The sequence below is a fragment of the Xiphophorus maculatus genome, chromosome 4 (assembly GCF_002775205.1).
Source record: "Xiphophorus maculatus strain JP 163 A chromosome 4, X_maculatus-5.0-male, whole genome shotgun sequence".
NCBI classification, from domain to species: domain Eukaryota; kingdom Metazoa; phylum Chordata; class Actinopteri; order Cyprinodontiformes; family Poeciliidae; genus Xiphophorus; species Xiphophorus maculatus.
The window spans coordinates 7,859,149-7,871,194 of NC_036446.1; positions in this window are offsets into that span (position 1 = coordinate 7,859,149).

Below are 12,046 nucleotides of genomic sequence, written 5' to 3' on the forward strand. Positions count from 1 at the left end.
GTTAAAGTTTGGAACAATCAAAAGGTAAGTGAAAGTTTTTAAGAACTATTTTTGTGTAAATAAATCAACAGAAAATGACAGTATGAAATTTGTAATATTTACTAACAAACAAATAACGTGACTCAATTTTTTAAACAGTGATAATTTAGTGCTTGAATAGAAAATGTAAAAAGTAAGTTAGCTTAGAACAAAATATTGCTACGTGTTGTTATGTCCCAAGGTTTTCTGCTTGAGTTATGGTGCCAATTAGTATTTGGTAGTCAATTTAAAACACAAAATAAACTTGTTTAAAAGCACAGCTAATAATTATGAATAGGTTAATGTACAAGAAAAAAAAATCAAACTGCATACCAGGAACTTGTAAAAAAATAGAACTACATAGTACACTGATAAAGCATGAATTATTTAATAAACTATTTTTAAACTGTGTTCAGTAGTTTTAAGAAATTTAATAGACAGATAGTAATTGTTTAGTTCGGTAAGTCATTCCATAGCATTAAAATTATTGGTCAATAGTGAGATACAAAAACAGAGTTGAGCCAGAAATCAACACGGAAATTCTGGTTAGGATATGACGACATATGGCATAACTGAAGGTTTTCATTTCCTTTAAAATGATAAGAAACTAAACATGTAAATTCAAACAAGAAAGTCTGACAACTTTAGGTGAGAATCACCAATAATGGATCCTCATGTGTTCCAGAAAAAAAAAAAAAAACTCAAGCCAATATAAAGTAAAGCTGTCTATCCATCTCCTGTCACGGACAGGATGGGAATCAGGAAGTGGGCTTTTGTGAGACACAGCACAGAAAAGTGTCCGAACAAGTCAAGCATCAAGTATGAATGCTCCCCTCCATCTCCAGCTGTGTCGGCTCTCAAGGTTTTTGTCCTTTAGTAGCGACTGGTCACAATGAAGTGGCACTGTGGCAGGCAGAGAAGGGTGGGCGCTGTATCACTGTCTCCCTTTACAGAGGGACAAGTGCCACCCACCCCTTCTGTTGTCATGCTAAGACAGCAGCACTCACTAGGACTGTACCCTTATTCACACATCAGCCTCAAGCCCACGCCTGGCCGCAGACAAATGTGGGAGCTGAACATAGCTTCCTCCCACCAATGTCAACACGTCCTCCACATGACAAAAACCCTTGTCATTTTTAAAGAAATTAACTTTGCTCCCCTATATTGTGGATGCATTCAGCTACTTGATGACTGTAAGGGCAAGCAAAATGGACCTTGAATTCCCACGGGCCTCATCACCGAGAAGCACAGCCTTCATGTGTAAAGGACCATGAGAACAGGCATATCTAATGTCATTTTACAGGTAGATAGAGCGGGAGATTGGGAAGTAATTGGAAGTAATAACAGAAAGCTCTCTTTCGTCCCACAGGACTCCATTTTCTCTGCACCCTGAAATTCCCAGAAGAGTTCTTGGCATATTTGCTGTGACGCGAAAGAAATACAGTGGATGAACTGTGACCTTTGCTCTCATTCCCTGAAGGTCACCACTCTACTTTACATACACAGATGAGGCCCTCTATTCCGGAAATGATAAGACAAACAACAGAGTAGAGGTAAGGTCAGCAAGTTAAACCAACAGCTAGAATGACAGTTAATTGGCCGGAGGGTAGTGTAACTGTCATCCATTTCCCTTGGGTTGACTTGGGAAGACTCCCCCCGGCTGCCTGAGCTACCTCTCCTGAGACCTCCGCTTCGCATAAGAACCTTCACTTCTCAGCTGTCTCCCACAGGTTCAACCAGTGGACATTGGAACTGGGGAAAACAAAATGATTATATTGCCTCCAATTTGATTATTACTTCATCATTATTGTTTATGTTGTGGTAATACACAATAAAGACTGTGACAAGTGAGGAGATGAAATGTCAGAGTGAATTACAGGCGTATGCAGAAAACTGGCCGCAAATCAGCTGGCAGTGCTAAAAGGTCTTACTTGCTAATTGCTCATATCCTACCAGCAGTGAGAGGCGTCCAGCCGCTGTTCAATAGGCTGGCTGACTGAGAGCAGACAGATAAGACTATGTGTAGGGATGATTCGACCCATGCTCTAATGAATTGCTTAGTCCTGTGTGTCAGAAGCAGTGACACATGGCATGAAGGCTCTTGGCCCCCCTGTTGGTGTGCGCAAAGACAAGGGGAGTGAAGGGAAAATAACTTCTCACACAGCATTCAAAATAAGCAATCATGTGTGTGTGGATATGAGTGGGGGTGTGCTGGAGTGGCCCACATGCATCTATGAGGATGAGTGATGGTTTTAGCAGAGTCTGTCTGCCTAATTTCGCAGGGCCTGGGTTTGGGGTGTGAATGAAGGAGAGAGTGTGTGGAAGATAATGGGCCATTCTCCACGGTGCTCTGAGCTCTGTTGGCACACAGCTGGCCATCCAACTAAACTGTTTTTCAATTTTCAGCACCATCCAGTCCCCTAACAGAATTCCTGATATGCACGGAAAGGGAATACTGCGGAAGGAGGTCAACACAGAACGACAGAAAGAAAAACATTTGTGTTAATGGGGAGGATGAAGGAGGAAGTTATAATAGGCCCCACTACACCCAAAATCCATCTGGGACCTGGTAGGAGGGGGATCAGTCAATGACAGACAGGTGTTTCTCAGTAGGCTCTTTAATCTAATTCCTGGGCCTCTGCTTTGAAATCCTCTGGGATCATTTTTGTGTCTGCAATTTTCCTCCAATACAACTTTTCATTTGTCCCCATTTCAAGTAAACCATCTTAATGTACTAAAAATGCATCAACAGAGGAGAACACACTGAATATAAGTAATCTGATCCATATTCCACAACTGAATTATCAGAGCCTTCAAGGTACTTCTGAGTGGGTAGAATAATGAAAAAGTGAAATAATTTCAATCTGAACTTTAAAAATAATAATAATGAAAATGCTCTAAAAGATATTAGTATATATTTTTGATTCCAAGTTTTGCAAATTACAGCAGTTGTATGTTTGGAAGGATCTCAAAACACCTGAATAAACTGTATCCAGATCTGTCAAAGGCAGGAGGAGGGTCTTAGAATTACCAATCATGCTCGTGTACGGCTTCTCACACTCTGCTATGCTACAGCTAGTTCTCCAGAGCCTATAATGAATGTTCATTCTAGTTAGCATAGCCACCGATGATAACAAGTAACTTGTTTTCTCCACCACTATCAGATTCACCATGATTAACAGTGCTAAAACCTTCCTCCTGGCTCTAATATGTTGTTTCTCATGTTTTTCTCATTTTTCTGCAGATAGCAATACCAGCACTGAGACTATCTGTGTCATGTTACACTGTCACAACATGGTGACAATTTTAATAAATGTGTTCTTTTATTGGCTTTTTTTAGTATTTATAAAAGTTACACACTGAAGCTTTGACCCTTCTAACTATTTTCAGGATAGTAGCTGAAAACAATTCACTCTCAGATTGTGTACAGCTCTGGATTCCCATGATATCACTAATGCAGTTTCAACAAACGCTTATGTGTCATTGGAAGGAATCTTTATAGCACAAAATTACAAAAATATAGTAGAAAATATTAGAGTATTTTGTGGTATCATCATATTTATGATTTTGACATTTAAAATTGTTAATCTTATAAGTCCACAAAAACATACTATGTAATATTTTAACAAATACATAACCAGCATCAAACTGTATTTATGCATCAACTACATGCAGTTATATTCAGGGAATCCTGAAACCTAATAAACTGCTGTCAGTCGGTTTTCTTGTCAGATGTGTTGGTGCATTGGTATGCACCATTGGTATGCAGATGTTTGTAGCACCATTGGATGTTACAAATATCTAAGAATGAGGAAATTAGGGGGATTTTGTGGAATAGCAAGTGTTGCACCTAATTAAAGTTCATTTTTCACTTTTAATGAGCTCCACGTCTGAATAGTGTGTGTCTTTAGGATCAAGGATGTGAAAATTACAACCTTTCAGCATGTCAAGATGGAGTACATTACTTTCACATTACCACCACTATCTCATTGCATCAATGGAGCATCTGGAAATTAAATTAAACTGTCACAAAGGCATTATTGGAGCAGAGAGTTTTGCTTCTTTTGAAGTGTTTCTTGCAACTGAATATCTACCATGAGTGGACCATTTATGTTGTTAGTGCTTTTTTTTTGTTAGTTTTTTTTTTCTTTGCTTGTTCTCAGATAATTCAGAGCCAGCTGTAATAACCACACAGTGCCACTTAAAAGCGTTTAATTGTCTGTACAACAACCTGCAATTTAATGTTGAGCAATACCAACTCCAGAAAGATGTTTAGACTTTGGATGTCTTGTTTGATCTTGAAAAAGATGTCGGTATGAATATTCACTTAATTATATCTTCAGGTTACGTAAAGCAACTTTATTTTTTTATATACAGAAATTATGTGTAAGAATCCAAACCCAGTATCTGTCATAACATTAAATCATCCATTCACAGGTGACTCTCCCAGATCCTATCAGATAATTGGGTACATCTTGAAATGACATACCATCTTGTATCGGTTATTGTCAATTGTTTGATTTATGAGACATGTGCATCTTTCTTTCCCTGTGTTGTTACTTCACTACACTCGGAGCAATCACTATAATTAGTTTATGAGTCACAGAACATTTAGACCTACTAACACCTGGTGTTGGGTGGGGCTTTCTTGCATGGGAAAGTTCTTTGGTATGAAAGAAACAATGTTTCCACAGAATAAGCAGCAGTACCTTATTACAAAGTATCGCCCATGATGACTAACAAGACCGAAGTACGCTTACAATGACTGGAATTTGCATTTTACTATGGCAATCAATCTTATTACTAAAAGACAGGCTGAAACTGTTACTGGGAATTACTAAGTTGAATACTTAAAAATAAAACCTTTAAGGTGACTGTAACATAATCTAAACAGTGAAAGCTTCTCAGAAAACAGAAGCACAAACAGAACCATCTGACACTTTCTCAAAGATGGTTGAATAGGTATTTAATATATTATTTGTCCTTTTTAGCAAAGACAAAGTCACTTTGTCTCAGCTTGCAAGCTGGGTAGGTGTTGAGGAGGTAAGAGGTGAGGTGAGAAGAGCAGGTGTTAAATAAAAATTCAAAGTGAGACAGTCAAAGGCTTCTCATCAAACCTGACAACATAAAAACGACTGCTGGTTTTTAAAAACATAGTACTATCTGCAGAAATAAGCAACTTACAATAGTTTGTGTTGAATAAATCTTTCATACACATAGTACTGTAGTAATGTATATCCTCCCTATTGTATCAAGTAATCCAAGATTACCAATATCAATAGAACCACTAATTGCAAATTTTGATAGTGAATTTGAGTCATCTATAGGTTTGCATGGATACATGTCTCACTGTGTCATCAGTTTTATGCAAAAAATATGGGGAACTTTGAATGACTTCCCCACATTTGCATGTAAATGGTTCACTTCACTGCTTTTGTGATTGGGTAAAGTGGATAAACCACATGATCATGAGGTTGTGGGTTGGAAAAGATGAAGATAAGAAGTGTGCTCTGTTGAGGACAGGAAAGCACATCCAGATGACTGAGACACAACACTGTTACTCAATGTAACCCCGAGAGACACAAACAGCACGGCTTATGCAGGGCTGTAATCTAAAATAAAATGACTCTCTGCAGAGCTACAAATTAAATAAAGCTAAAATCTGGATTCCATTATCATGTCTCCCAATGCCTACATTTTTGTAACATTTAAATGGCAAAATAAATATGAACGCTGCTGTATCAAACAAGGTTCCAACCACTATTTGTTTTTGTGGGTATGCACTGAGAAATGAAAAGCTAACATGGTAAACACAGCCGTTTTTGCCGCTAATTTGTGAGTGGCACCGAATGTTTCTTGGTGCAGTGATTGCTGACAGATTTGTGGATGTGTGTTTTAATGAGTCTCTGATGGCAGTACAGAGGTTGTTCCTGTCAAACAGGCACCAGAACTGGAAAACTAACAAGGAACGACCATGTGGACACACTGCAGTAACTCATAATAAGCTAAAAGGTAATGCTTACACCCAGACTGTTGTTATTGAGGCATTTCCCATGAGTAAAAATTAGAGCTGTGACTGTGTTTCTTCACAAGAGGTGAGTCAAAGCTGTCTCCTTCCCTAAATTGAGCCAACAAAATCTTACAGTAATCATGGATTACAACAGACATTGCTTATCTGAATAAAATCTAATAGACTTCATTGCATATTTTAGACTTTGTATTATCTATCTGACCCGTCTCACACATCACCGCAAAACACCACCGTCCTCTTATATGGCTTCCCTCTTTCCTTCAGCATACATAAAATCCACATCACTGAGGCTGCAGCCACCATGGAGGGCCCCCTTATTCCACTTCTGCTGCAACGTTTGGCTGAGATTTATTAGCCTCCTTAACCGAAATGTAATTTTCACCATGTTGGTTTTTTAAAGTGAGGGTGGTAGGAAAAGGATTTTTTTAGGGGGCTTTGGGAGTAATGTCTACTCAGCTGCGTTGGTAGGACAACTCATTCCAACACCAATACCCCAAAACCCGCAGGGACAGCTAAGTGATTTATTGGCCCCCTTTTATTGACAGCACAAGAGTGAATATGAAGGAGAAGCATAAGTAAGAATAGGAGAGTAATTGAGCTTGTCTACTATGTAGCATAGTGAAAAAGTAATACAGGTGGTGCTATTTAAATAGGTTTGGACTTTATAGAGAATTATACCAAAGAACTTTTGTTGTCTGACAGGGTTTCCTATGCTTTCTTACAATGTGTCTTAATTCATTTCCTAGATTTATTTGGTTGGTTAGAAACCACCTTTAAAACATTTATTATTCATTACAATGGAAAATCACTTCATGATGGATCGCACCATAACTTCATGCTTCTACCACATTGTGGTAATGCTTTACATCTCTTACAAACTTTTGTTTTATAATGGTCTTAAAATTCAAACAATTTTGGAAAGTTTTTATTTTGCTTTTGTCTTATCAGGGGAGAAACTCTGACGGCTAATGTTGGCCCGCTCCCAGACCAGATAATAGTTTCCATGACAGAGTCTCTAAGCTCGGTAGAAAAGAACAGTTTTCACCATTGTAGGGTGAGTAAATGCACCTTATAAAGCCCAGGAAATTACATAGGATAGAAGTGATGTACCATTCTGTGGTCATACTCAGGAGACACATAGACTTAAAGGAGACAGCTCTAAGAGATCACAGCCTGTGAATCATAACATTTCAAAGAAAGGCAGGATAGACAGATGGAGCGAGGAAAGCAGTAGATGGAAAAGAGTCAGAATGGGACAAACAGTGAATGGCAGATAAAGAAAAGAAACTTAGATATAATGATAAGAAAAATGAGAAGAAATGGGAAGTTGAGAAAGCTGGGTTTTCAAAAAAATTACACAGTCAATCCTCTTCCCTTAGCCAAGGCACAGGTCTATAGTGAATAAATAATAAAGTAAAACAGTTTCACAGCATCATGTTAGATTGTCAGTTCTAAAACAGGACTGTGACGGCTCTTGTCTGCGTCTGTGTCTCTGGCTGTGACTCAGACTCCCCTCTGCCCCAGGGGAACCTTTTAGACCTGCAACTTCACAGCTTCATGAAAATAAAGCCCAGAAGACAGGCCTGACAAACACTTGTGGATGTGCGACTCTTGGTAGCAGAGTTACATGTGTCACACAGCTCTGAGAAGTTACGTCCCTCCGCCATGACTACCCTGGATAAAAATAGTTGCTTAACCAAGCATTTACTGTGCTGAACACAAGCATTGGCTCTCCTGGTGGATTTTGTAAAACGCCTTGAAATAAAGTCATCTTTTAAAATTTCGAAGAATTAAATCTTCAGTAATAGCAGATTGGCTCAGAAGGGAAAATCTAGTTTAGATAAAATAATTGTTTTCAACAAAGTCAGCATTGTCACAATAACTGACCTTAAAAAGATATGCAAAATAAATATCATTTGAGTATTTAAAACAAAAAAATAAGACAGCTTTTTTATGTTAAACAGAGGTTAACTTACAATTCATAACTTTCTATGTCACTGGATACAAATACTGTATGAGTCTATGTTACAACCACTAGAGACCATCTATATGGCAACTTGTAGTTTTGGAGTAATATCAGAAAAAAAGTAGTTTTACAATCACAAATCTAAACATGTGGATTTAATTAAACCCTAAAGAAACTTTACTTTGAATAATGAGCTTTGGTCAGATAAGTCTACGTAATATTAAAGAACAGCAAACACTACAGATACGTTCAGTGTAAAACAAAACGATAAATAAGTAAAGAATAGACTCAGACTCACTGTTCAGTACAGTGGTGGATCTGAGAAGCTCTGGGACTGTATTCCTACAAAAGTCATGTCAAGCAAAACAATTAATCTGAAATCTTTGAAACACCAGGAGATTTTGAATAAAAATCTGATGGACTCTACCAGTAAACCGAAGGTCAGTTCTTCTCACATGGTCTTCTAACAAAAATAATGATCCAAATGTAATGGTCAGATCACTTCAAAACAGTTCTCCCTGCAAACCCCCAAACCTAAATCCTACAGACAACCAGAGTGCAAAGCTGAAGAGAGCATAGGACAGAACCCAGAACTCTGGACGATCTAAAGAGATGCCTTTCAGAGGAATGGTCAAAGATCAATTTGTCTGTATGCGCCCATCTTCTAAGAGAAGTGTTGTTCTAATGGTAAAGGGTTGTTGCACTAAATATTTACTGCAGTTGTCAATAATTGTGCCACAGGCAATTTTGTTAAAAAGCAGGGGTTTTCTCAGTAAATGTACTCAGAATAAAGTTTAAATTTAAAAAAAAAAAAATGTGTGAGAAGAAAAAAATATATTTGAAGAGCTTTCACAAACCTTTACCAGAGGTTCTAAAATGTTGCATTGACTTTGGAAAATAGATGAAAACAATTATTTATTGATACTGTGAATTAAAATAACTGCCTTGGACTCTGCATTTAAAATTTAAGAAATAATTTATTGCTAGAATGGCCCGGAGTTGAACCCAGTATACACACTAGGCCAGACACCCCGCCCCCCCAAAAAAGTGTTGTATTTCAAGACAATAAATACAACGTTCCTGTTTAATAAGAACAAAAGTTTCTGTTTTTTCTACTATTCTTTGAAGCAATAAAAGATAAAATGTTTAAAAAGTCTAAAAATTCCTTCACACTGTACTATATTAAGCACTAACAAGCAGTTAAACAATAAATAATTGATAAATTATTGAATTGATAAATGTAACATTAACAAAAGAAAAAAAAAGTAAGTACAGAAAATTCAGGGCAAATTTAGTTGCTTTGTACAGTTTCAAATTACTTTCCATGAAGAATAAGTAGGTTTTTTTCCTTTCATTGAATTATCATTTATTTGTCAGCCGAACTGTGTAAGGATATTCAAGAACAGGTCATCCACCTTAGTTGTTCATGATTACATTATTTTGTAATTTCATCTCTTTATTTTGTTAAAATCTGCTTCTGAGGATGATACTAATAGTGGCATTCATCAGCACCCTAAATCAGTCATTACTACTTGAATCCCTTAGCTGTCAGAAATGTTGGCGTGCTTGAATGATTCACAGGTCAGGGTTAGGTAGGGGTACAGAAAACTTCTTCTAAAAGCTGCCAGGTACTGGACTGAAAAAGGGTAAAATGCTGCCTTGTCAAAGACAGAAATGTTATAAATCTGTTCAGAAGGATAAAGAAATGTTGCAAAAAAAAGTTTGGCTCCTTAAAGGCAAAATATTGAGAAACAAGAAATGACTCAAGACTTTTGTACAGTGAGCTACTGTACGTTTCCTTTCCAGTACTTGTGAAGCAAGTTTCAGCTGAGGTCAATTTAAAATTAAAGTTAGTCCAGCAACATCTTACTAAAAATAAAAACCTTGATGCAAAAATCTCATATAAGCTTTGTATTAAATGCATCCAACACCTGATCCAACAGGGAATGAAAAAGAAAGGTTTTGGCCTGCCTTGGCTGTCAGAACCACTTTGCCAACATTTCTGTAATGCTGCTGCAAATGGGGGTGCTTAAGTTAGTATAAGCACATTATACATCCTTTCCCTTCAAATTTGGTGGAATGACTCAGAAACTTGTTGCTGTTCAGCAGTGCTCAAGGAAAAAGTTAAATTTCTGTAGAGCATACACACAGAAAGAGACATGCACCTCAACAAAAACACACACACACATAAAAATAACAGTGAAGCTTACAATGTCAAAAACGTTCATGTTTACTTCTGCACACTTTTTTTCTTTTACGTTTGTGCAAACTCAATCAAATAATTTTTCTGAACTGCAATAAAGGAGTCTTTATTTTACTTGGCTGGGCATCCATCCATACACACCCCCGTATGCCCCTCACCCTCGACTCCAAAACTCTCCAACCGCACCACAGCAGGATCAGTTTCTCCCCCAGAATCCCACTGAAGCGCTGCCATGTCGGCTGGAGACAATCAGCTGAAATGTTCCTCAGATATTCCTGCTCCCTTTTCAAAAGCCCCAAATTCAATTTATGGACACATTTATTACCATGTCTGTCAGTGACTAAAAGGGAGTTTCATAATCAGGAGCACACATCTGATCTGGTCACAGCGGGCTGCCCCGCTTGGCCAATATGCACTCTATTACACGGTCAAAGCCAGCCGGTCCACAGAGGAAAAAGAAAACACGAGCAAACAAAAGACTAGGTAGTTAGACATGGGATAGCAAGCCCTTAGATGTAGCATGTAAAAAAAGGCTGATCTGATTTAAGAGTGGGGCCATAGGGGGAAAATCTGTTTGCACAGCTCTGGTGCAGGGGCCCTTGACCACGTGTTGAGAGATTGCAAAGCGTCCTCCAAAAACTCCACAATATTCCCACAGCAAAACCTTTTAACTGATGTCATTGAAATGTTTTTGTTGTCTAATGATGTTTCTGTCAGTATTTAACCAGAAGAGGGGCCGGAAATCTAAAGGGCTTCTTTGAAAGACTAAACAAGTTTTCATTACATTGAGGTTTGGACCCTTACTCCAGGAGTTTTCATTGTTTGCTCTTTTTTCCCCAAAGTTGCCAAAAACTACACAGTATCTACCTTTTAGGTCCAAAAAAGCAGACAGAATGCAGCTTGTTAGCCCTGGCTGTAACAACTCTGAGGCCTTGGCGATTTACTATCCCTGCTCTGCTTGTGAAACATAGATTCTAATGAGCGTTCTGCATGCTGCACGTCACTCAGCTCTGCAACACAGGGCATGAACTGGACCAAGACCTAGTGATTGAGGGCTTTGCTTTGCTGTGGTGTGTGCATGAGACTCACACGCCACAGACCGCAGACTCCAATCAGCGGTTCCCGGCGCAGCGGTTGGACAGAGTGTCAGTGATGTCTGAGAGCCACTGTTCACACAAGCTTCTGTCCAGTCAGGCTGGTTACCCCTGGAGAGATGCACACCTCAAGCCGAGGCCATAAATCAATACTCACACACAAAGGTTTGCCTAAACTCTTGCCAGGCCCTGGTGCAGTAAAAACAGGAGTAAAGTGGGTTAAGCTCCCCCTAGAGGCCAAAACTAGAGAGTGATTGAGTTAAGGAAACGAAGCGTGTCCTTCATTAACTGAAAGATCACATTTTACCGCAGGAGCAACACGTTTACAGGGGAAGGGGGTTCTGTGAAATCTCCACAAAAAAAAAGTGAATCTGTGTTTGCCTTCCAATGGAATTAGGGAGGCTATCACCTGACACTCGCCCAGGTAGTATCCTGGATGAGAGCCAGAACCAAACATCATCATGGTCAGCTTAAGTGCAACACCCTTGGAAAATATGCGCAGGAACTGAAAACTACATTTACAAAATTGCCTACTTGTCCCTTGTGTTGGTTTTGGACAAGGATTCCAAGTCAGAGCTGAGGGGCTCCTTCAGCATTTGCCAGGATCCTTAAAAGCTAGTAACTGATATCTCACTTTTTTCCTCACACACACACATAACCACCTCAAGCATTTGGTTATTAAAATTGGAGCAGATCCCACCAGAATGTTTTACACGTTTACTAGGTGTATGTCA